The sequence below is a fragment of the Marmota marmota genome, unplaced genomic scaffold, assembly GCF_001458135.2.
Source record: "Marmota marmota marmota unplaced genomic scaffold, marMar, whole genome shotgun sequence".
Lineage (NCBI taxonomy): Eukaryota > Metazoa > Chordata > Mammalia > Rodentia > Sciuridae > Marmota > Marmota marmota.
Window position 1 is genome coordinate 11,386,725 of NW_025999842.1, and position 25,038 is coordinate 11,411,762.

At 40.3% G+C, this 25,038-nt stretch overlaps 1 protein-coding gene across 6 annotated transcripts in view; it reads right to left on the reverse strand.

The window, feature by feature from the left end:
- Positions 1–25,038, reverse strand: part of Bach2 (BTB domain and CNC homolog 2) — a 343,819-nt gene that overhangs the window by 127,370 nt on the left and 191,411 nt on the right. Inside the window, exon 1 of one of the 6 annotated variants that reach the window (XM_048809889.1) lies at positions 21,047–22,249. The exons of 4 other annotated variants lie outside the window; for them this stretch is intronic. The gene's annotated coding sequence lies outside the window, so the exon portion shown is untranslated. Of the gene's footprint in view, positions 1–12,530; positions 20,990–21,046; positions 22,250–25,038 lie in introns of those variants that run through there. One more of the 6 variants, XM_048810010.1, reaches the window with a different exon arrangement.

Consider the following 25,038-nt stretch of genomic DNA (forward strand, 5'->3'; position numbering starts at 1 on the left):
GGGGGGGGGGGGCTGGTGCCAGGAAGGTTTGAAAGAAGGTAATAAGTGAAAGTACCAGACAGAGAAGAGTAAGGTTCAAGATCAAGTTCCCAGGCACATCAGTTCAGGAACCGAGTAGAGGAGACAGCAACGGTAACTAAGAAGAGGAAAAGTCTCTGGAAGGAGCTGATGTAAGAGACCCAGAGAATAGTGGGCTTCGGGAAAAAAAGGGTGATTGTGTCAGATCTTTTGAAAAGGTGAGGAAGACAAGGCAACGAGGTGACCTGTGGTAGCTTCTCTATGTACAGTTTTGGTGGAGTGGGGTCAGAACTTCCATGGAGTGTACTGAGGAGAACAGAAGATGATGGAATAGAGATAACACTTAGAAGAAGCAAGAAGTTCAAGGTGTTTTTGTGTGAAAAGGATCAGTGGAGTATGGGAAGGATTTTGCACAGAGAGGAAAAGTGATCATGTCAGAGAGAAAGGGGATAGATATATTCAGGGTAACATTCTTGAAAATGCCAAGTACCCAAGTCTTTACGATGGGAATGGAGTGTGTGTGTGGCAGGAGCCATCCACATGACCTACAGGACAGCAGGGCGAGGACATCTATGCTATACAGGGACTTGAGGACTGTGCAGTCTTAATTAGTCAAATTCTCAGGAGGTCTTACACACTTTACCTTCAAATTTACCTATGTCACGGCAGCCAGAGGTGGCAGCTGCAGAGTATATCTGATTGTGATCCAAAAGTTATTTGGGTATTAGGAATGTAGGTGGTTAACTCAATCATAATGATGAAGGGCTGTAGGAGATTTTTTAGTTTTGTCTCCTATCTGCTTTAGGGAACTGAATCCTAAAGACCTTAGAATGGACATGTCACTATGCCTTGAAAGCCACTTCTAGAACCGTGTTACCATATAATGTGTCCGACACAAACTGTAGCCCATCTCCTCTTGTTCTATGCTTAGGCCATAGGTACAGCTGGACTGTTATTTTCTTCACCAAAAACTCTATTTGAAGCCAGAGATTAACTTCACTTTATATTCTCTAAGTTAAATAACCTCTTTCTTTTAATTTTCCTTTACAGATCTTATTTTGTACCAGCTGGCTAGTCTTCCTGACTCTATTCCCTCTATCCAACTGTTTCCTATTTTTTAAAGTGCAGTGACCAGCAATTGAGGAGCTACTCAAATAAAGTCTGAGTAATCCTGAGAACAGTGGGGGATTTCAACACATCTCTTTTAGACAGATGAAAGGCTGAGCTGACTTTGCCAAGGCCTGAACACATTCCAGTTCCTGCTGACCTGTGGAGACTCTTCCACTTGTGGTTTTCTTCTTTTACTTACCAATTTGAATAAAATGAAAATACAACCAAATGTATATGGGAAAGTATCTTTCAGGTGCCTGTTCTTGAAAATCAGCTTAATACTTACGTAAAGTGTCAACAGATATCTAAACTTACAAATAGAGTTTTGTGTTTTAACTGTATATTCCAGTATTTTTTTAAATCCCAATGCAAGTACTCAGATGAAGTAATTAAGTGAAGTGTTGGATTTGAGAAGTCTTCTATTATTTTAAGGGTAAGGATGGTTGAGAAACTCCTTTTGGTATGTTTGAGAGATTCTGCCTAATTACTACCCCAGAAAAATCTAAAAGCATCCAACAATCATTCTAATTTTTCCTAAGCAGTATGAAATATCACATCGCATTACATTATGTTATGTCAAGTAACAGGATGTTCCTGAGGGTGATATGACAGTACAATACAGCCGGGAAAAGCAAATTGAAAGGCCAACTGACGTGTGTGTAATTTCGGGTAGGTAGCACTTGAAAAGAAAAAAGGTACATATTGACAATTAGACCTAGAGCTGACTCAAGGGTTTTGAGGTGATTTTAGGAAGGCAGCTATGTCTCAATCATAAGATTTGAGTCATACGTTTTGGCATGTATCTGTGTGTGTATGTGCATGTGTGTATTTGTTCAACTCTAAATAGCTATTTCAACCTCTTTGACCTTTATTTTTTCCTTCATAAAATGGGGATAATACTTCGAACCTACTTCTCTTATACAACTGACACAAAATTCTAATGACTGGCACATTAAGTGTTTTTATATATATATATATATATATATATATAGCTGGATATTTATATCTATCTGAATTAAATATAATATTCTATGTTTTAATGATTCTAGGATATAAACTTTCTGCCTAACACACACCAGCTATTAGGATGCATCTTACAATTGATATTTTATTTTAATTTGAATTCTTTTAGTTGTATGTAAAATAATATATTTAAATCACTGGCCTCTTAGAAATATAGCAAATAGAAAAGTATAGAATGCAAAGTAGAAAAGTATGCAGGTGTCAGTTATTCATTTATTCATAAAACATGTTTTACTAAAATGTGTAGGGTGTTGAGAGGGAAATGAAAATGAACTAAGACCTAGTCCCTGATCTCAAGCAAAGTATAATACATGAAGAGGATGCAAATGCCAAACTGCATGTGACGCATGCCATTTGAGCTGCATTTGAAACTCAACACCCCATGAATGCAGAAGAGAAAACAGGGTTCCACAGGGGCAGCGAGGGAAGCAGCATGGAGGAGGTGGCACTTGGGCCTGACCTGTCAGAGGGGTAGTGTGTCAACAGGCACATTTGGGAACAGGAAACACTCTCCACACAGGACACAGGATGCACAGTGTAGGACACTCAGAGAATAGGGAATAGTTCCGACAAGGAGGATCTTACGGACTGTGTGGGCTCCACCTGGTGATGATAAGGCTTTTGAGCAAGGGGGGGCACTGGGAGTATCAGCTATTTGGTAACATGTAAGGGGACCGGTGAGGAAGAGCTGGAAGCAAGGATATCCCCAAACAGGCCTAGCATAGGCTTGAAAAGTCCAGGTAACTGCTGGTATTGGGGTAGAAAAGAAATGACAAATGGATGGCAGAGTCCTAGCTCCCTGCTAAAGATGCTTAATGGGAACCCTGGAGAGAAATCACATTTCACAGCTGGACAGAAAGGACACACAGAATTGGTGTTTGGCTACAAACTCCTTGAGGGTAGGAGCTGCTTTTTGTTTATCATTGTATCCTGAGGCCTAGAGCTGGACCTGGCACATAGCAGTGACACAATGACTATTTCTTGTACTCCTTTCCTCCAAAGATTCCATTTGTTGTGTTCTCCCTCTCTCCCTTCTTCCTTCCTTCCTTTCTTTTTTTTTTTTCTTTTTCATTCATACTGGGAATCAAACCCAGGGTTTTGAACATGCTAGGCAAATGCTTTACCACTGGTAAGGTTTGAAAATGAAATGTTCCCCAAAGGGCCCTGTGTTGAAGGCTTGATCCTCAGTACAGCAGTGTTCAGAGGTGGGGCTTTGGGGAAGTGATGGGATCCTCATCAGTGGGTTAATCCATTGAAAGCTTAATGGAGTCCTGGGAACTGGTGAAAACTGTAGGCAGGTAGGGCACTGTTGGAGAAAGTAGGCTACTGGGGCATGCTTATGGGGGGTGGATCTTGTCCCATTTCCCTCCTAACCCTCACCCAGAAGCCTCCCCGCTATTATGAGCCGAGCAGCTATCCTTTGGCATGCCCTTCTGCCATGATGTTCTGACTCATCTCAGGCCCAAAACAATGGAGGCAGCTGACCATGGACTGAACCCTCTGAAACCATGAACCAAAATAAATCTTTCCTATTGTCAGGTATTTTGGTCATAGACAAAATAACACAACCACAGAGCTATATCAACAGCCCTCTTTATTTTGAGATAGTGTCTCACTAAGTTGTTCAGACTAGCTTTGAACTTGTGATCCTCCTGCCTCACCCTTCCAAGTCACTGGGATTACAGGCAGGCACCACCATGCCTGGCTCCATTTGTGTTTTTAATTCAGTAATTTAGTTCTATAAGCATGTATGAGTATCTACCATATGCTTAATTCTTGGCACTGAGGATGAAGGTAAGGGAAATGGTGGTCAGGGAAATCTGGGCTGGTGTGGTAGACTGGCCTTCTAAAATGGTTTTGATAATTACCCTTTCAAGATAGGCTCATGGACAGTCCCCTCTAGCACTGACTCTGGGCTTGGCCATGGGACTTGCTTTTACTGAAGATAATAGAAAATGTGGTACAAGGAGAGACTTGAAAAATGCTTGCATGTTGAGTCTTGCTCTTTCCCACTACTTTTTGGAATTCTGTGACCACCATACATCCAGTTATGTGGGAAACCCAACCAAGCCCCTGCAAAAAGGGAATCACATGGGAATCAATGTGGTGCATTCAAGAGAGGAGACTGGTGGCCCAGATGAGAGGAATCGGGGGGATGCAGAGAATACAGCTGGGCGTGTGATTCTGGGTTCGGGAGGAGATATGAGGCAAAGTGCGGGAACTTGAGAATCAGGTATGGGAGTTGAAATCAAATGCTACAGGAGCAAAGAGGCCAAGTTGATGTTTTAGATTAGTTTGCTAGTAGAGAGTAGGGTGAATTTCAGGTGAGGAGGATAGTTAGGATTATTTACTCATCCATCAGTGAGAGAATAGACTAGCCCAGGAGATGACGGGAAAGCAAGGCTGTGCCATCCCTTGGTACTCCTTATAGAGAACATGTGCTTCAGCATAGAAAGCAGAAGACAAAGGGGACATTGCAGGCTTTCTTTCATGCCATATCTACTGTATAATGGGCACATGAGGACACTCAATAGATCCCAGTTGCATATGGAACCAGATATACAAGGTCCCGGACCCTCTCCCCACTCAAAGGGAAGCACAAGACAATCAGAAATGGAGGTGAATGCCACAGTGGGCGGCCCACAGGATTTGCAGTGACATAGACTACAGCTTATGGACTGGCTCTACCCTTATTAGCTGTGTGATCTTGAACAGAATGCCACTGATAATAGTATTTACCTTGCAAGTTGGAGTGAGAACTATAGAAAAAGTGGGTGACATGCCCTGTATACAGCAGGTACTGACATGGTTCATAATTATAATAAAAGCAACAGGAAAAAGGAAATCCGTAACTAGCATAAACCAAATATCCCAATGGTGCAGAGAAAGGAAAAAAATCACTTTTGGATGAATAGTCACTTTGGAATTAAGAATGAGAACTTGGTCTGTTAGTAAGAAATGAGGGAGATTTTGACAAGTGGGAGGAGGGAGATCATTCTGCAAGAGAGCCTCCTGTGGGAGGCAACAGAGATGAAAGGCGGAGCTTTCTGTGGAAAGGCGTGAAATTTAGCTGGGAGGTGAAGGGTGGAGGGGTGCTAATGGCAGAGTGGGAGCTCGGATGTACTAAGTCCCAAGGTGCTGCAGAAGGATCTGCAGGTGCTGCTGAGTAGGATCCTGACTGTGATCAAAGTGATGTTTTCACCAATCCAACCATGGGTGGCATGCGAAGGCGTGGAGGAAGAAGGGACTAATGCAAGGAGGACAGGAGTGAGTCTCGAGTGCTGTTCCAGGGTGGCTACAGCCATTTTTAGGGAGGGTGTGTGAGAGGGGCTGCAGAACTGTGGGAAACAGCGCAGGCTGGGCAGGGAGTCGGCAAAGCTGGAGTGTGTGATGAAACGTGAAGGTGGACTGCTGCTCCACGCCTTCCTTCCTTCAAACTCCCACTGCACTTGAAATGGCTGTTCGCCAGACAGTTTCAAGAGATAGGTACATACTAAGCATATGGTCCCTTCTCTCCAGTCCAGGGGGGATGACAGACACATAAAGTCCTTTCAATGAGTGTGATAACAGGACATACATGAGATGTGGTTGCAGTCATTGCATTGTGGATGCAGGGGTACATCAGTGACGATTTCTGCAGTGATTGAGCTTGTGCATTCTAGTAAAGAATGAGCATGTGAATAAAGATAGTGGCTAAATTGTTGCACTTTAAGGCTCTGAAAGGCTATCTGGAGGGGGTGAGGTCAGGGGAGATCCCAGAGAGGAGGTGGCTATCAGGTGTGTCAGGTGGATAAGGTGCAATGACAAGCAGAGGACTGTAAAGAACAGCCAGGGCATGAAGCTGTGAAACCACAGGCTACAAAGAAAAACCTCAAATTGTTTAGTATGGCCCAAAGGGCAGGGCTGGGGTGTGTGTGTATGTGTGTGTGTGCGTGTCCAGCTGTATCTCCTTTTCTCCAGCCTCAATCCTCTATTTGACCCACTAGTTTTACTTGGATACATCATGAAGATTCCTACCTCTGCTTTTGCTTGCTAGGCTTCCCAGATAAATACTCTTTCCATTCTCCAGGTCTGGGTTTCTCAGTTCATTCTGTAAACACACATGAATCCCAGACAACATGCTAGACTTGGAAACATAGAAAAGCAGAGAAATAAGCAAGGGTCAGACACAGAGAAGGTTACAAGTCACATGAAGGAGTTCAGAATGTATCAGTCCATACTTGTGTTTTAGAAAGATCACAATGGCTTCTTGGTGCACAACAGATCAGAGGAGAAAAGGACTGGAGGCAAGATAGGTGGTGCACTGAAGCCTTGGACTACAGAGGAGATGTGGATATCCAAGAGGTTTAAAGTAGTACAGATAAAGGGGAATGGGGGAAGGGAGGGATCATAGGAAAGGAAAGACAGTGGAATGAATCTGAAATAACTTTTCTATGTATATATAAGACTACACCATAGTGAATCCCACCATTGTGTACATCCATAAGAATGGGGTCCTAATTAGAATCAGATATATTCCATGCTTGTATAATTATACAAAAATTAATTCTACTGCCATGTATAACTAAAAAGAACCAATAAAAAATAAAAAAAATAAAGTCACCCCTCCATATCTGCATTTTGCATTCAACCAATTTTTGACCATTCAAAAAAAGAACTTGCACAGACTCTTGTATTCATTATTCCCTATATATATATATATATATATATATATATAAAATAAGAATTTACACAGCATTTGAATCATGTCAGTTATAAGTAATACAGAGGTGATTTAAGCATATGGGAGGATGTGAGCAGGTTACATAGAAGACACTATGCCATTTTGTGTGTGTGCGTGTGTGTGGTGCTGGGGATTGAACCTAGGGTCTTGTGCATGCAAGGCAAGCACTCTACCAACTGAGCTATATCCCCAGCCCAATTATGCCATTTTATATAAGGCTTTTCAGAATCCATGGATTTTGGTATCCCTAACGGATCCTAGAACTTGTTGGAGACCAGGGAATGACTGTACAGATGGGTTTGGAGACTACTTGGATATGGTACGTGTAGAAGGACAGTTCCTGCACTTGTCTGATCAACAGGTATGAAGGGACTATTCTTGGTAGAAGGAATGGGGTGGGGTAAAATAACCAGCTCCAGTCTGGAGAGATTGCATATGAGATCCCCCAGGAACACCCAGTAGGCAGTTTGGTCTAAAGTATGGGAGAGGAGATGAGTCTGGAGACAAGACACAGTCAAGTCCTTAGCACGAAGGTGTAGCTAAAAACTGCAGGTAGCTATGGAGCCCCAGCTTCAAGAGGGAGGAGAGAGGATGAGGAATTGTAAGGGAAACCAGATCAGGACACACGCCAGAAAGGACAATTTCACACCAGCAATGTCTGTTCTTAAATAGGAACTGCATTGGGCCTGGAAGTTGGATACACACTTTTATTTTCTGGGTCACATTTAGCATGATTGTGCCTTGGAGCATATCATGAGCCTCTACCACCTAGGAAATGTGATAACTTGGAACAAAGGTTAGTAAAACAAAAAGATAGGACAAGTGACAAAGCTGATTCTTCTTTGTTACTTCTATTTCTTTCTTTCTTTCTTTTTTTAGTTGTCGATGGACGTGGTGCTGAGAATTAAACCCAGTGCCTCACACATACCAGGGAAGTGCTCTACCACTGAGCCACAACCCCAACCCTGTTGCTTCTATTTCAAGGTGATAATAACAGTAACACTTTAAAAAACTGGAAATAAATTCTCTGCATTATCTATATCAATACTTTTTCATACAGTATAATAAATATTGGCATCAGTGTTTGTCTTCGCCATTCATTTATGGAGTTCCTGGGACAAATCCCTTATCCCTGTAGCCTCCAGAGTCTTAATATGCCACAGAACTTAATACATAGTAGAAGCTCAATAAATGTTTACTAAATCAATTAATTTATTAATTCAATAAATATTTACATATTAAGCACTGTCTACATGTTGGGCATAGTTCTAGGCACTGGGGATACATTAGAGAACATACCAAATAGTTCTAAGATTTTTGGAAAACTCTTTGAATTCAGCTTGTACCCAAAGCACACACAAAATCACTTCTGTTTTTTCTACAATATTCAAGAACTTTTCTTGAAGTCAGCTTTTGTTTATCTTTTTTCCTAAGATTAAAAAATACTTATTTGAAAAGTATTCAAGATCCACTTATCTATGAAATTACCTTCAGAGGCTTTTAAAATTGTCATATTAATTTTGAGATTGAAATTAAGCATGGCATGGTACAGAACATATTCATTCAGACAACTATTACTAAGACCTATTATTTGGAAGCTCATCTCAGACACTGCAGAACAGTTAGTGATGAATCAGAAAGTCCCTGTCCTGGAGGATCCTGGGATATAATAAGAATGATAGGACAAATGCAAAGATACTATAAGACAATATTGGGATTCCCGCGTGTGCCTTACTTTTTCCCTTCTCCTTTTCCTGCTTAAAACGTTAGTTACCTTCACCAAGTATGCCCTTACTTCCAGCTCTATCTAGCAAATAAACTGGCGCCTGTCACTTGCTATCTATGTCACAGCTATCTGTGTCTGTCTTAGGTCCTCTGCTAGATGGTGAACTCTGGGATGGGGACTGAGCTTTTACTCAGCCCTGCACCAGCAGTGTGATGGGTACTAAAGACAGGAACCAAATGTTGTGGAAACCCAGAGGAGTGGAAGTTGAAAGTTCAAATAACTTTCCATCAGCCTATAAAAAAATGTGTGCACTTGTGAATGAGACAAAGGCCCAGAGCATTTGGTGGGAAAAGAAAATTACTTCTTTTAAAAAGATGCTGCAAGTTTGTTTTCAATGGGATTTGGCAGTTGACTAAATCACAGATAATGAAAGACCTCAAATGTTATGGTGAAGATTTTTAGAAACAAATAAATGCACTGTGAAAATAAAGCTAACATCTTTATATATCATAATAAAATTCCTTACATACTTAGCACCTTTGTTTCCAAAGAGTTTTTGTAGACATCTCTTCTCACATGATTGTTGGGACAACCTGGGGGGTACACAAGGGGTGGTGAGGCCAGGCTAATGTTGAGTCATGAGGTGACCCAAGATCCAACAGCCATGCTCTTTTCATGGGGCTCCCAAAGAAGCGCCATGTTCTATGAGAGAGAGGGAGAAACTGGTTGCTCTTTCTTTCCTTGGACAGAAACAAATACAGTTTTTTAATTGAAAAATTAGTAATAACTAGGGAGTTAGAGTAACATTCATATGCTAAATAAAAAGCAAAGAAGCTTAATAGGAGAAAACCCCGAAGAAAGATGTGTTCCAGGGGATGTGCCTGGAGAATGAGCGGTTTCCCTTTTGCTTCTACACAGATAAGGATAATTAGCATTGCTTCCCTGGAATCATCATTCAAATTTCCACAAGTAGCCATGCTTCTCAGGATCTGCACTTCAATCATTATCTCACTTTCAGAGCATGTGCCAATTTACACCCCAGGCACTATATATATGATACAACTGCCCTTCTTTCTTTGGTTATTTTTTTCCCTTCTTTTTTTCCCTTTCTTCTATCTCTCTGCTTTTATGATTACTCCAGAATTTACTGAACTAGACCCTGTGAGGACTGGTAGGAATAAAATGACAAATAAGCCACGGTTGTGGGTCCCCAAATAGCAGAATGGGAAGGGAGAAAGTCTGGAGGCTCACTTTCGTGTCCTCCTCTGTCCTTAGACTGGGTCTTAAACAGGGACCGGTTTTCTGAATGTTGGGTGGACTGATGGATGAAGGAGAGGTCTGTAATTGGAGGACGGGGTTCCAATTTCTGACTCAGTAAAATGGTGGAAACCACCCCTCCCTCGCACACTGCTCTTTCTGTTTTAGCAATGGGAGAGGCTGTGAACAAGAAAATCAAATTGGCATTCTGAAGCTCTTTGTTTAAAGGCATATATTTAGTAATTTGCTATGTCTAAATTAATACATGGGTTAAGTTCCCTGTGAATGACACCCTCCTAACTCCAGCAACATCATAAAGACAATCAGTTTCTGTGTGTCTGGCAAGTTAATGACTACAAGCCCAGGGGATGAGAGAATGGGAAAATGTTAACATAGAAAAACAAAACAAAACAAAACAAAAAACCCCAAACTTGAATCAAATTCAGAGGAAATTGGAACAGGACTCACCTCTCCCTCTCCCAAAAGCTCCATAAAAACACTTGTTTAGAACAAAAAAGTTAATGAGAGTATCATTTTAAACATTGTGCTCATCAGAACAATCCTATGCAGACCAACAATAATGCCAGTAGGGAAATTAGCTGGAGATAAAGAGGATAAGAAGAGATGAAAGTAGAGGAGGAAGGAAGAAGGAAGAGTGAAGAGGTGGAGAAGGCTCCAGGCTGAGACGAGAGGGTAACAGAAGTTGGATATGAGCATGCGATCAGGTCTTGGGGCAAGAAAGAGAGAACCTTCCAAGGACTTGACCAGCAGAGATGGGTGGAGAGGACACCCCTCTACTAGCCTTCTCAGCTCCAGATGGTCGAACAAGGCTAACAACATATCTACTCTGCAGTAGGTACTGTGTTGGGGGCTCATCTATGTGACATTTCATTTAATTACCCAGATCACAGCACCTCTGTAAGGAAGAAAATTATATGCATTGCACTGGTGATAAAACAGTTCTGAGGTGGTCAGTTGTGGAGTTGGGTCTCTGGACAAGTGCCCACCTATGGGTAGCACATTGCTATCAACAAAAGACTCCTTTATCTTTCTTAAGCCTCCTGCTAACTTTGGGAAATGAAGAACATTATTTCTACTTTGCATGGCAAGAAATGTAGGCTTTGAGGGCTTGGAGGGAGCCACTCATGGTTGGACAGCCAGCAAGAGGCTGGGACTCAAGGTAGTGTCCTTCTATCTTATTGTACAGCCTCCTTGAGGAAACAGGGATGGGATGGAAGCTTTTGGCTGGGTGTGTGCTGAACTAGGTTCTGCAGGGAGCTGGGGATGATCTCCCCCACAGCCAATCTGCCTGTGATTTTCCATGAAATGAACACTGTGAGTCTTTAATATGTTGGGGTTGTCTGGTTTGTGGCCCACCCCCTCACCTGCCAGTGCAGCAATCTTGTCTATAGCAATTCCCAAACGTCCCAAATGACCCTAGTAGACAATGACTTATTCTAGTTAATGGGGGTGGGGGTGCCATTATCATGAAATCACAGGTTTCACTGTGGATAGTTTTAGCTGCAAGAAGATTCTTGTTCTGAACTCAAATCTCTTCCTTATAACTTCTATCTTTTGGTCCTGCTTTTTCTAGAATAACAGTCTGAATTTCAGATATCTAAATATAGCTATTTTGTCTCCTCTTCTTTCTATTTTCTCCTGGCTATCTGTCCTTTGTTCCTTCAACCACTGGTTAGAAGACACACTTCTAATATGCCCTTTCTATTCCTGATGCTCTGTGTGTGAATCTGCTTCCCTCCTCAAAGGTACTTTTGTAATACTCCTAAAAAATATACATGCCAACAAAATCATTACTGCTTTTCTCTGGATATGACACTTCTATTGAAAAGATTAGGATAAAGTTAAGCTTCTTTAGCAGCCACTTTGTGAACTCAGTAGAGAAGTAGATGGGATGAACCCCATGATGAATGCCAGGAAGGAGATAGGTATTGTGCTGTGGGATGACCAAGGAGGGGTTGCAAATTTTGTCAGAAAGGAGCAAAAAGAAGCTTCTTAATAGAGACGAGACTTGAACAACAACTCAGTGTAAAAGTGAGCCAGGTAGAAAGAGTGGAAGATTCTTCCATGTAGACAGGATTTTGCAAAGGTGAGCTGGTGTGAGAGAACATGGCAGCACTGCTTTTTCTTGTTTCTCCTCTTCTTCAATTCCTTTCTTCTTTTTCCACACTTTATTTTCTGGTGTTCTTTTCTGTCATGGCCTGGGATACACCATGATTTCCTATTTTAAGAAATACTTAAGCAGTGCAGTGATACACACCTGTAATCCCAGCTATTTGGGAGGCTGAGGCAGGTTGCAAGTTTGAGACCAGCCTCAGCAACTCAGTGAAACCTGTCTCAAAATAAAATGATGGCCATGGATATAGCTCAACGGCAGAGTGCTTACCTAGCCTGTGTGAAGCTCTGGATTTGATCCCCAGTACTAGTGTGGAGTTGTAAGTTCATCATGGAACATCTGTCTACTCTAAGCACTAAGTGAACACTAAATAGCCAAAGCATTGACAATGCTAGTGTAATAAATAGTTTTGGAGCCAGCTCGGCATTTCACAGATTGCTGCTCTACTTCAGTAACTGTTCAATTGTGGTAGTAAAGCAATGATACCCCAAATATCAAATGGCAGCCAAGAAGCATTCAGAGCTATAAGCTGGACTAACCTTGGTATTCTGGTGGAACTGGAGAGGGGTCTTCACTCTTCGATCAGCTGACCTGATTTTTCTGTCCAAGGTTCTAGCCAGCAGGGATTGAAGTAAGGCATTTCAGGATTTCCAAACTGTCTCTAAGGCTATCATTCATAAATTCTTCTCAAGGAAGTTTTCTCAGGCTGGAGGGCAGACAGGCTTGGAGCCTCATCTGTGCAGGTAAAAATCTGAAAGATGCCCTGTGTGAGAACTCACACACCTGTTTATTTCCATCCACCTGTCTCTTCTCTGCCTTTAGCCTCTCAGTCATTCAATCCCACCACTGTAAAGGGCACAATAACTCAAAGCTTCCCCTAAACTTCTGACAGGTGGATGAAGAAAAACACCTTTCACAAATCCATCTTATCAAAGGATGGAAGAGAGAACAGAGCTTTCAGTAAAGAACCCTAAACATCCCACCAGAAAGTCCCAAACAACCCTGAAAAGTGAGAATAAAACTACCAAAAGCTGACAGAGGGTAATAAGCATTACTTCCAACCCACACTTGTCCTTCTAAAAAAAGCCAACTAGCTACTGAAAAAACCCCTGAAATGTATGAAATCTAACATCGTTAACATATTTCCTGTCCTCACATAGCTTATAAAAATGTTTCTGAGCTTTTCCCTGGCTCAGTTACAACCATGAGAAGGAGCAAAAAGGAAATGCAACAGATGGTACCGAGGGGGGAGGTGCTACCATCCTCTCTTGCAGTAATTTGTCTTCACAGTAATTTATCTTGCCTGGGCAAGATTTCAAAAGTTTTTCAGATGTACCGATGGCTTATTCCTGCTCAAGAACAATGCAGAGGAGGCTCCTTTAAAAGCTGCAGGTTATAAGGCATGTTTACTACTATTTTTGTTGTTTCTAAAAGAGATCACCTCAGCTTGCCTCCAATCCTCCCCATACTGACTCCATGAGAATCTAATCTGGTACTGATACAGGGCTGACAGGTGGTACATGCATAATTAAAGATGACCTAACACAGAATGCTCTCATTCCTGGCATATTATCAGACACTTAAGCAAAGCAATTATCAGTAGGCAATCTTTTCTGTCAACAGAGATAGAGATGAAACATTTCTTCAATTAAGAGGATTCTGCAAGGATGCTGTATATATCCATCTGCAAACACTTGGAAATCTTCGGAGTTTAATACTACGTCAGCTCAATGGGGCACCCCTGACCATTTAGTTCGTCCTCCATCCCCAACTTCCTCTTTTCCTGAAAGGTCACATTTCAAACATGGAAACCAGGACAATTTTGAGGTTTTTCAGAGCCCCTGACATAAACTGACAAGGAAATCTCTACATTTTTTTTTCCATAGCCCTGCTGAGGTTTGCAAATACACCAAGACTCCCTTAACGGCTCAGAGCAGAAAAGAATAGGGTTCACATTAAAGCAAATTCAATTAAAAAATTCCCTTCCAAACAGGATTATTCCCTCCCCATGCTCCACTAGTGTCAAAAGGATTTAGAGAATTATTATCAAGCCCTAAAACTTCATCTTGAATCTAAGTGACTTAAAGGATTTTTTCTCAATTCGGAAGAAATAAGTATTATTCAAAGAAAGAAGGGTCTTCACAAAACAGATGGGGTTCCCATTCCAGGTGAAGGAGGGAGAGGCTCTGCACTTCCTAATAGAGGGCTGTGATTTTTATAAATTGTAGTGCATGTGCTTTATATAGATGAATGTATTTTAGCGTTCCTTAGAAGAGAAATTGCTTTAATGTTATAGTGAGACAAGTGATTTTCTTTTCTGTTTTTCAAGGGTGGTTTAGAAGTTAATGGTTTTTTGAAGCCCATATAAAAATTGCCTTCTTCAAGACAGAGAACTTCACAACGTTTGTGGTAGAGATTTGGCCACATTTCACAAGAGGTCTTATTGTTTAAATTCTTATATCCTTATGTCATGAGTGAACAAAGGACCTTATTGTTCATCTGAACATGTCTTTATAGAATCTCTGGTGGTAGAGCTGTGTTGTTGTTTGCATTTTTTTCCTCATCAAGTCAGAACAAAAGTCTCTTTTTCTGCAACACTGGGAACTTGGGAACATGGCAGTGTGTGGCAGCCGCTGTCAGTTGGAAACACCATAATGATAATATAAGTGAAGTGCTAACGTTAATGGGTTGACTTCTGACAAGCAAATCTAGGTCTATAGAAGTGTCTTCTACACAGCAGACTTTGTGGTAAAGCAAAATAGAAGCACTTAATAGGACAATTAAGAGTCACCCAGTAAACTATCACGGTAAAAGGACTAGCGGCCTTTCAAGATGTGCTTTACTGGGAAAATACTCCATTCAGAATATTAAGAAGAAAATACCAGTCGTCTTTGGGGAAAACATAATCAGGTAGAGGGGAGGTGGTGATAGCGGGATCGTTAATGGGAGCTTCAACAGGACTCAAAGCTCAAGTTCATTATATTTCTCAGAACTAAGAATAGCTTCTGAATGAGTACTCACAATTCTCTACAGACCTATTTCTCCTAAGGAGCTCCCCCATTCTCCCATTCCAATTTTAATGTAAGAAAGAGAAGAGAGTACAGCCAGACGTGGATAGGGAGGCAGGAACAAAGGAAGCTCTTTGGAAAGGAAAGACTCTGAACCAAACTCATTTTAGATGCTGTCAAATCTCACCAAGATTCAATTCAGAAAAATGCAAAGATACAATTTGATAAACATGCCACATAAAAAGGCCAGTGGGGGAAAAGGGCATGTGTAAGGTTGTGGTAAACAACAAGACACGTGTGATTTCCCAATCAATGTCATGAATGAAAAGAACATGCACGCCACCATTAAAGTGAACATGATAAAAAAAAAAAGGGGGAAATTCAGTGACTCTGTTTAGGGAAAGACTATTATTTCTCATAAGGAAGTTCCTGGATTTTATAAAGTTTTAGTGAATAAAACAAAGTCTGGCAGACAGCCTTTTTATGCTGAAGATGGCACAGCCTTTCTATGCTGAAGATGGCGCGTGGCACATGACGGCTTTTGTACAAGTAGATGTTATTTCAGAATTATCAACTAAAACATTTTTTTAAGGTGAGGGTAACTGAACAAAATAGAAATATCCACCATCTTATTGTTAACCAAGTTTTCTCCTGTCTGCCCTCAGATCTGGTTTTCCAAGTATGTTGATTTTACTAAGTTTTATGATTGGATGAAAAAAATAAGAGTGTAACTATGGCTACAAAACAAACTAAATTATGATACCTGATATGAATAGTGTATTATTTTGGCAAAAATAAAAGTAAAATACAAGATATTATTATAGCCACCACTATCTATATGTTCTACCATTTCAGAAACACTGCCAAAAGCCTGCCACTTGGAAGCCTTGTAGAGACATGTTGTAGAATCCCAAACATTCTGTTTTTTTCAGGTTTAGTTCACTAAAGACAATATATGATACCTACTTAAGTCAGGGCTGGGGGTGTAGCTCAGTGGTAGAGGACTTGCCTCCCATGTGCAAGGCCCTGGATTTAATCCCCAGCAATACACACACACACACACACAGACACACACATACATCATACACACACATAAGAAACTCAGAATTGATATTCATAACCTATATATTCAGGAGGGGACCTTTACTTTCCAGCTAAGAAGGGATCCTGACTAATTCTAGAGCACCTGGTACTGGCTTTCTTAAGACCTGGCATTTGGACAAAAGTGAACTTCTATGACTTGGAAGGTAGCAATATAATTGATGTGCTTATTTTCTTTTCCTAATTGCTTCCCAGAAATGGTGAGACAGATCAACCCAAAAAGGGTAACCCCCCACTTCACTGCAGGGGGACAAAAGAAAAAAGAAGTGAAAAAAAAACCAGTTTCCCCCCACAAGTCACACTCTAAGAATCAACTGTTCTTAACTTTGAGTTTTCATAAAATGAAATGTTATGCGCCAGTACAGACTCTTTGCCTTGGGGATGGAAGGTCTGAGAGGTGATTGGTAATAGAAGAGACTAGGACACACATGCTCTTATTAAGGCAGGGCTAGAAAAGAAACAAGTGTTACCGAGAATTCAATCCTCACAATGCATGTTGGATCCTTATAAAAATAAAATAAGAGCAAACTTATATTGAACACCCACTATTACCCAGCTGTGAATAATAAGAAAGAGAATCCAACAGAGACCACTTTACAGAAATCTACTCGCATTCATTCCCTTATGGTCAAGTGTAACCGTACTCCAAGCAGACATGATGTTCTTTCACATGTACATGTCTGTCGCTTCTATAAACTAATTAACAAAGGGGAATACAAACTTCTCCAGGGATAACAGAAACCAGTGACTTCCATCCCTGCAGCCAGTTGCACTGCAGTCTCTTCTGCTCAGTGCTGACAGCCTTCTTTCCCCTCCTCTTATTCCAACACAATGCCTTCAGGTCTAAGTAATGTAATTTACTAGAGTGGAATTCCCCTAGGTACCCTGTGCAGCACTTGGTGACAGTATCATTTATACTCCACAGTGTCATGGCCTGACACTGATACATAGGCCTTCATCCCTCATTCACAGCAGAGTGTGCAATTTCACCTTCTGCTGTGCCCTTCTGTGGTGTGCGTGTACAAATTTACTCCATTCAGTCCTAATTACAAACCTTGGTTGAAATGCTCTCATTAGATTTATATTTCTCATTCCAAATGTCAATCTTATTGAAAATTTCAGTTTTCCTGAGGATTCATCCATTAGCAATAAACTCTAAAGCATTCCATGACTGAGTGCATTAAACCAGCAATGTGGACATGCACTTAAAATACATCATTAGAGTAAATCTCCATTGCAAATGCTTTACATTATTCAACCAAAGGAATAATGAGACAGCCCCGCCAGTGCACTCAAATTGCACATGAAGGAGAGGTTAAAACTGGCTGCTATGCAGGAAGAAGTGCCTGGTGTATCGACGGGGATGCATTTCAGAATCTCTGTCTTTCCTTAGGAAGGTGTGGGAGGGAGTCAAAGCCAGTCTAATTTATCACTTTCGCTGATCTATGAGTTTTACAGAAACTTCAGACTGTGGCAAAGTGTAATGAGGATGGCAAAGATAGTGGTGTGCATGTGTGCAAAGATAGTGTGTGTGTGTGTGGGGGGAAACCAAAGCTGTATCTGCAATGCCAGGAACTTTGAAAGTCACTGGAATAATTTCCTCAGCTTGGAAAACATTCTTCCACTTTACTCAAGAGGGAAAAACGGACAAGGAAGCACTGTCTGGATACACTGGAGGAAGCAGAATATTGTTTTTAATAAAAGACAAATCTTCCTGGTAGAGCTAACCTGAGAAACGGCTCTGCTGCAGATTGACGACTCCTAACATTAAAAACCCAGAAAATCTGATGATAGCGCTAATATATAAATTACAATCAGAAGTGGTATCTGAGACAGGGCTGGTATGACAGACCACGGAAAGGAAAATTTGAAGTTAAAAAAAAAAAAAAACTAGTGAGAATTTATTAAGTGATAAAAGTAAGCCATCCCTATTTCCTGCACCATGTTTTAATTCCTTAGGTTATTGGTCTCATTTATCACTTCTTGTCAGGTCCCAGGTAAGGCAAAGTCAAGGTGCTGTCACAGTCTTTTTTTTTTTTTTTTTAATTTGATAAATGAAGAAATAGCATCCCAGTAAGGTCATGGGGAAAGCTGAATTTGAACTCTTAGCATCTAATTCTACAGGTTCTAAAAGTTAACCAAAAAAGTTACATGATGCCTACAGTTATGACTTTACATTATGAAATGCAAAATAGATTTAATTTTAATAAAAAACTGGTGGGCATAAAAGGACTCCTTGAAGGGCAGGTATGTATTACATGAAATAGAAAATAATTTGCAAAAAATAATGAAATAATGAAAATAGAAGTTAACAGCAATTGATTTCCTTGCATCAGTATTTGGTCATCTGCAGGACTAATCAGTAACCAGAATTATAATAGATTCAGTATTTTCTGTAGGGAACTACACCACCACAGAAGCTAATTGTTCCTGAAGTTTTGCTCATTCCCACCTGAAATATTTAAAACCTTGCTTGATTACAACATTAGCGCACTCTTTCATAATGCACGCCAGCAGGTACAACAATTAACATGCACAGATGTTAGAACTGAAATATCCATGTTTAAATAAAAAACATAGTGAGAGGGTAAAAATAACTGATTATGCTCAACACAGTGCTAATCTTAAAAGGAAAAAGAGGCTTACATTGTGCTCATTTGATTGTAGAATAAAAACAACATCCCAGATAGTATTAGTAACCAGTGAAGTACCAAATCACTCTATAAATGCCTAGATCCTTCTGATTGAGAAACATGAACAAGAGGCTGATCCTTTGTGCATTTAATTCCAAAATCCATACTCCAAGCATAGAGGGGAATTCCCAAATCCCTGAAATTCTCCAATGATGCAGCAGCACAAATAAGAATAATACCAACATCGGTTTACGGAGCATTGGCTTTGTGCTACAAGGTACATAATCTCGCTGAATTCTTACAACTACCCTATAAGGTAGGTACTATTCCTATTTCCTTTTTCAACAAGACACCCAGGCCTGGATGAGGTTAAGTAAATAGATCAAGGTCAACAGGTAGCTAAGTTAAGATTTGCTCTGGGGTCTTTTTTTTTTTTCTCCCAAAGCTCTTATCTTACTTTAAGCACTGCACCATGCTGTCTGCCATGGTTGGAGGAATGTAATTTACAGTCTTCATTTCTCAGAGGCTTCTGGAATGACTGCCCTCTTGACTCATCTATTTCACAGATTACATCAAACTGAAAGGCTCAGAACACTTGCAGACATTGTCATTCTTTGGAAATGCCACAGCCACTCAGTCAGTGGAACGGGACAGCACCATCTCTGGGATCACGAAGGCACAAATTTCCCTGTGATTGCTGACGCCATCTCTCTTTGGGGTTTCATGTAGCCGCAAACTGACATGTTATCACTTACTGTGGTTGCAGTAGACTCAGAAGCCAGATGAAGGGGAGTTTTCACATGGTTAACTGATCCTCCAACATCTGTGTCCATGGAGGGTACTACAGGGCAGGTGTGTGCTCATCCTTATCCCCTGCTCCCTACCACCCCATCCATATACACGCACACTACTGCCAATCTCTAGGATGACACCACTAACAGACCCTTTCCTTTCTGTTCTGTGGGTTTACAAGAAACAACAACTTTCTAATAATGAGCCAAGAAGATGGATGTCGTAAGACAGCATTTCAGAGAAGGCAATTGCTTTTTAAAAAGATTCAAGGATTCGGCCACTTCTTTCATCCTTCCATTGACACAATTTGTAAATGTTTGGGTTGTGCCTTTCTTCCTTCAGAAGGGGAAAATGCTGATAAACTATCACATGCCGATAAACAGCGCAAAAAACCTGGCTGCCTTTTGCTATTTAAACAAAGACACATTTATTTCCCAATATACCACTTACCAGACAAATGCAAAGATGTGGGCAAACCAGTCATCAGAATTAACAGAGTGATTTTGCTTGCATTACATATTCTGATTTGTATGAATCTTATTTTTAGCCATGCACAAAGGGCAATAAATGGAAAATGTTATTCTAACCGCTACTTTTTCTGGGCCACCCACACTGCTCCACCTACCGCACAACTTCACAAATGTAAAAAACCCAACCCAGGGTTTGTCCTAACAAAGGATGCAAAGTGTCTAAAATGCGTGACATTTTTTCCAGTTAGTGTTTGTACTTTCATTCTTTTTCTGTATCAGGACTTTCAGGGAAAACATGGTTGACTTATCTCTGGGCACATTCAAAGACTCTAACTTGGTATGTAATTCAGTAGAGATGAGCCTGCCATGAACTGCACACCAGTCAACCTTCAGCAAAGAAATATATCCCAAAGTTTTCCTATCTATTTGGGAAGGTGAATACCTCCCTTGTTTTGAAACAGTGAGGATTTTTAAGAGTTCTTCCAATTAACCAAAGCGCTGTCAGACACATAAACAATTCTAAAACACAGCCCGATGTCAAGAAAGATTCTGCCAAACTTTAGTCAATAGCACTTGCGTTCTATCTGCTTCTAGTCTTCAATGGATCATGCTTACTAAGCCACAGTAACCCCTGCCATCCCTTCCCTTCTGCGAGCATCTTACTCTGTCTGCCGTAACCACACTTTACAACCCATGGCCTGAAGCTCACACAAAGCATTAACCCACACATGGATATCACTGCAGAACCAGGCACCTGATGTTTATAGACAACCACAGCAAATAAGGGAAAAAACAAAACAAAACTGATAAAAGGATGTCTGCCAAGGGCACAGACAGGATAGAGAGAGAACAGTTTATTTTTGATCACTATCTCTTTAGACTTCTAATGAAAAGTTAAGTTATTAAGATCTTAAGGTACCAGAGAAACCTGTTCCTCTGAACCCCCTGCAAAACCACATCAGCAAACGCATGCAGGTAGAGATGAATATTTTTAAAAAGTCTAGTTCAAAAAAATAATTAAAGGAGTCAACTCTGAGAAAGGCATCTTTACCTGTGTGCTTGCTCATTATCCAGAGACTAGAGGAAAGGTCCTGCCATCCCTTGGTAGTCAACACACGCCCTACAGAGCCGAGAGCTTCTTTCCACAGTGCACAGTATTTGAGCAGCGCTGATGCGATGTTTCAGAAAAAATCTTTTTTGGGTTTTAGTCCACTATTGTCAGAACTTATGACTTGTGTTGTAAAAACACAGGCAATTAAGTATTATGAAAAAGTGGGTCATACACCACTGAGAAACAACCACACCGCCCCCAAATCAGACACCAAATGACTGTGCTGTGACAAGGTGGGAGGGGTCTGAACACAGCGAAAGCAAAACTTTTATGTGGTGAGGAGCATTTTAGTTTTCACTGGTTTAGGTTAGAGAAAGTTAATCTCAATGTCAACTACAAAGCCAACTAACTTTTAGCATGTTCTTGAAATTATATGATTGTTAATGTAATGGGAAATTTCAATACAATGTCATAAATAGTCTGAGGGGCAGTCTCTGGCTTCAATGGCATGCCCATCACGGAACTGCCAGCACTGTGACTCAGTGAAGCAAGGCGCTCAAAAGGAAACCGAAGACAAAGAGCCCAATTCTCATCATCCACATGGGTGTCTCCTTCTCCAGGGGAGCATCAAAGTGCTGTATACCACTTCCCATACCAGTACCCAATCAGGCATCAAGCACGACTGTAGATATTTATCAAAGCACTCTTCAAGGGCTGTGGGAAGAAGGTAAAATGGAGTTACCTGAACTGTACACATTCAGTCATCTGAGTGAGCCACAGAAATATTAACTCAAGTCTGTCTACACTGAGTCCCTGCTAAATGCCAGGACACCAAAGATCTGAAGGAATACAGAAAGAAATTTCTGCTTTCAAGGAACTTACTATCTAACATAGGGGATGATGAGACCTAGAGGAACCAGAGACAAACACAGGCCATTTTTTTTAAACAAATAAATCTCTTCTAGCAGTTGCTTACTGAATACTTTCTGGTCACAGACAAACATAAGGTTTGTGGATCACACTTCTCAGATGAATCCTTTAAAAATCCAGTTTTATGAAAGGCCTTCCTAATCTTGGCTAAGGGTTAGGACTCTTTTCAACCCTAAGTCCCAGCACTCTCTAAAGGAAAGTAAAGGGATCCCAGCAGGACCCTCAGAGCCTGACATCTCACCAGAGCCATCTGAAGAGAAGCTTTTAGAAGAGACATAAGGATGCAAAGTTGAAAGAAAACACTCCGGGGGTGGGGTGGGGTGGGGGCTGGGGTCGTGGCTCAGCGGTAGAGTGCTTGCCTAGCACATGCAAGGCCTTGGGTTCGATCCTCAGCACCACTTAAAAATAAATAAATAAAGATATTGTGTCCAACTAAAAAATAAATATTAAAAAAAGAAAGAAAGAAAACACTCTGGTTCACAGTTCAAGGTATTTGAATGAAATTCTGTTACCATCAATTATAAAATTAGAATTTTTATTGGAATTGATATTATTTGGATTGCGGATGATAGGAAGTGGGATCTGTCTAAATCAGTCTTTCTTGTTTATGCCAAATTGGCTTACAGTAAATTGATTACTAATTTTTAAATAACTGGAACACAATCAGTTGGCCTAATACCTGTATATAAGTGAATCTTCCTTTTATGATTATAGAAATCCACAAAGATCTTGCAGTGCCATTCAGTATCTTTGATTAGCAACATGTTGAAATGAAAATACGGGCTGATAGAAACTTCCACCAGATAAAGATTTTGGTGAGTCCACATAGTTATCTGTTCTTATGAGAGTTGATAAATATAATTAAAAGGGGAAAAAATAAGTAACAAGGAGATTGTCCTGTAAAGTGACATGTAACATCATCATTCCTAAGTGCCACCAACTTGTTGGATGCAATCAGTGCAGAGTACTGTTTATAAATTTCTAATTAGTTAGTTGAAAAAGTGTGAAGAATACATAAAATATCAGTTAATAGGTCATATGAAAATTATTTTTGGATAGCCAGGATAATAATATGTAAATTATTTTTCTTCTTTTCTGTTATTTTACAAATTGTGTAGAATAAATATATGTGGTTAAATGCCACCTAATGATGTTTTGGTCAATGATAGTCATGGAGATCCCATAAGGTTATATTAAATAGTGTATTACAGCTGTTTGTGTAAGTACATTCTATAATGTTCACAGAATGACAAACTTGGCTAACAACACACTTCTCAAGACATTTCTCTGCCATTAAGTGACCCAAGGATCTACTACTTTTATAATAAGGAAAATAAAGCTACTTCTGTTTTGATAAAAGGAGCCAACTCTTCTCTGATTCTGGCTCTTTTTTGGGGGTGGGGGGAGGTACTGGGAACTCAGGGGTACTCAACCACTAAGCTACATTCCCAGCCCTATTTTTGCATTTTATTTAGAGACAGGGTCTCACTGAGTTGCTTAGCACCTTGCTAAGTTGCTGAGGATGGCTTTGAACTCACAATCCTCCTGTCTCCACCTCCTGAGCTGCTGGGATTACAGGTGTTTGCCACTATGCCTGGCGATTCTGGCTTTTTCTGGAAATTAAGAATACTTAACACATAGGACCCAGTATAAAAATTCAGCCTAGTGACAAATACAGCATGGAATACGGGAAAAATCAGCCAGAGACAAAAGATTCTAGTTTCTAACTAAGCACTACTACAACTCCAAAAGTTCTGCTATTTTGCAAAGCTTTGCAAATTCTGTTCTGGGGTGGAAGAGCTGAAATGTGTTTCATCATCATGAAATTGGTTCTCCATACTTTCTAGCTGCAACAGAGCTATAGGAGCTAGTGCCTCTCAAAGACCAGTCTAATGGGTGTCCTTGAAGGATATGCTATGATCCCCTGGGTTAAATAAGGGTTCAGAGAGAGATATCATTTCATTAGTGACAGATGCTTACAAAACAGAGCACACAAATCATTTCTTAAAAAGTCAACAGGTTGAAAACTATTAGAACAAACTGATAAAATCATGTATGTACAACTGGTATCACTTGGTAGGCAGCTTTATAATACAATAGAGCTCAGTTTCTTTAAAGACTTATAATAAATATCATCTGAAAATTTCAATTTATATATGAACATATCTTATCATGCTGATAGTATCTTTGTACATTTATGATGTATGCAAAGAGTGAAAACTATATTTTTAAAATATAGTTTTAAAAACTGAGGATGGAACCCAGTGCCTCATGTGTGCTAGGTGAGCACTCTACCACTGAGCCACAACCCCAACCCTGAAAAATAAATTTGATGATGCTGTTTGAAGAACACAGTTGTGAAACTGAAGTTGTTACAAACAGCGATATCATAGGTTCTTCAGAACAAAACAAAACAAAATAAAACAAAACAGAATTGACTTTAAAATTTTGCCAACAGTTCCTCAATGACTATAGAAGCTAAACATATAGGTTCATAAAATTATTTTATGTTACTCTTAAAACTAATGATATCACAACGTCTAGATATTTCCTACACAAGAACAGCACTGGAAAGTGGTAAAAGGCAAAAAGTGCATAGTTTCTCAAGAAGAATAAAAAGTAATGTTACATTTTTCTTGGTCAACATTTTTAGACTATTATTGAGGCACAACAGTAGGTATAATAAAATTTCAGTTAACTAGACTATTTGAGGACAAGAAGATGATTTTTGTTTTGATTTTCTGGTTAATCCATAACTAGAAAATGCTTATTGTTAAAGAGCTTTCCAAAGCAGTTTCTTTTCCTAATTTTGAAACATTTGAACATTCTCAATGATTCAGCATGTCACTGTGATCAGCGACAAATATCCTCCAGGGTATGTTTCCCCCTTCACTGAAAACCAAAGCGATCTTGTTTTCTGAGTTTTGTCTCTGAAAAAGGGAAGTGGGGTGTGTGTGGTAGGGTGGGGTGTGTGGGAAGGGCTGGGTGGGTGTGGGTGAATATGAAGGTTAGTTAATTCAGGTTCTGGTTAGTCAGATTCCAGGTAGCTAAGCCATCAGTAA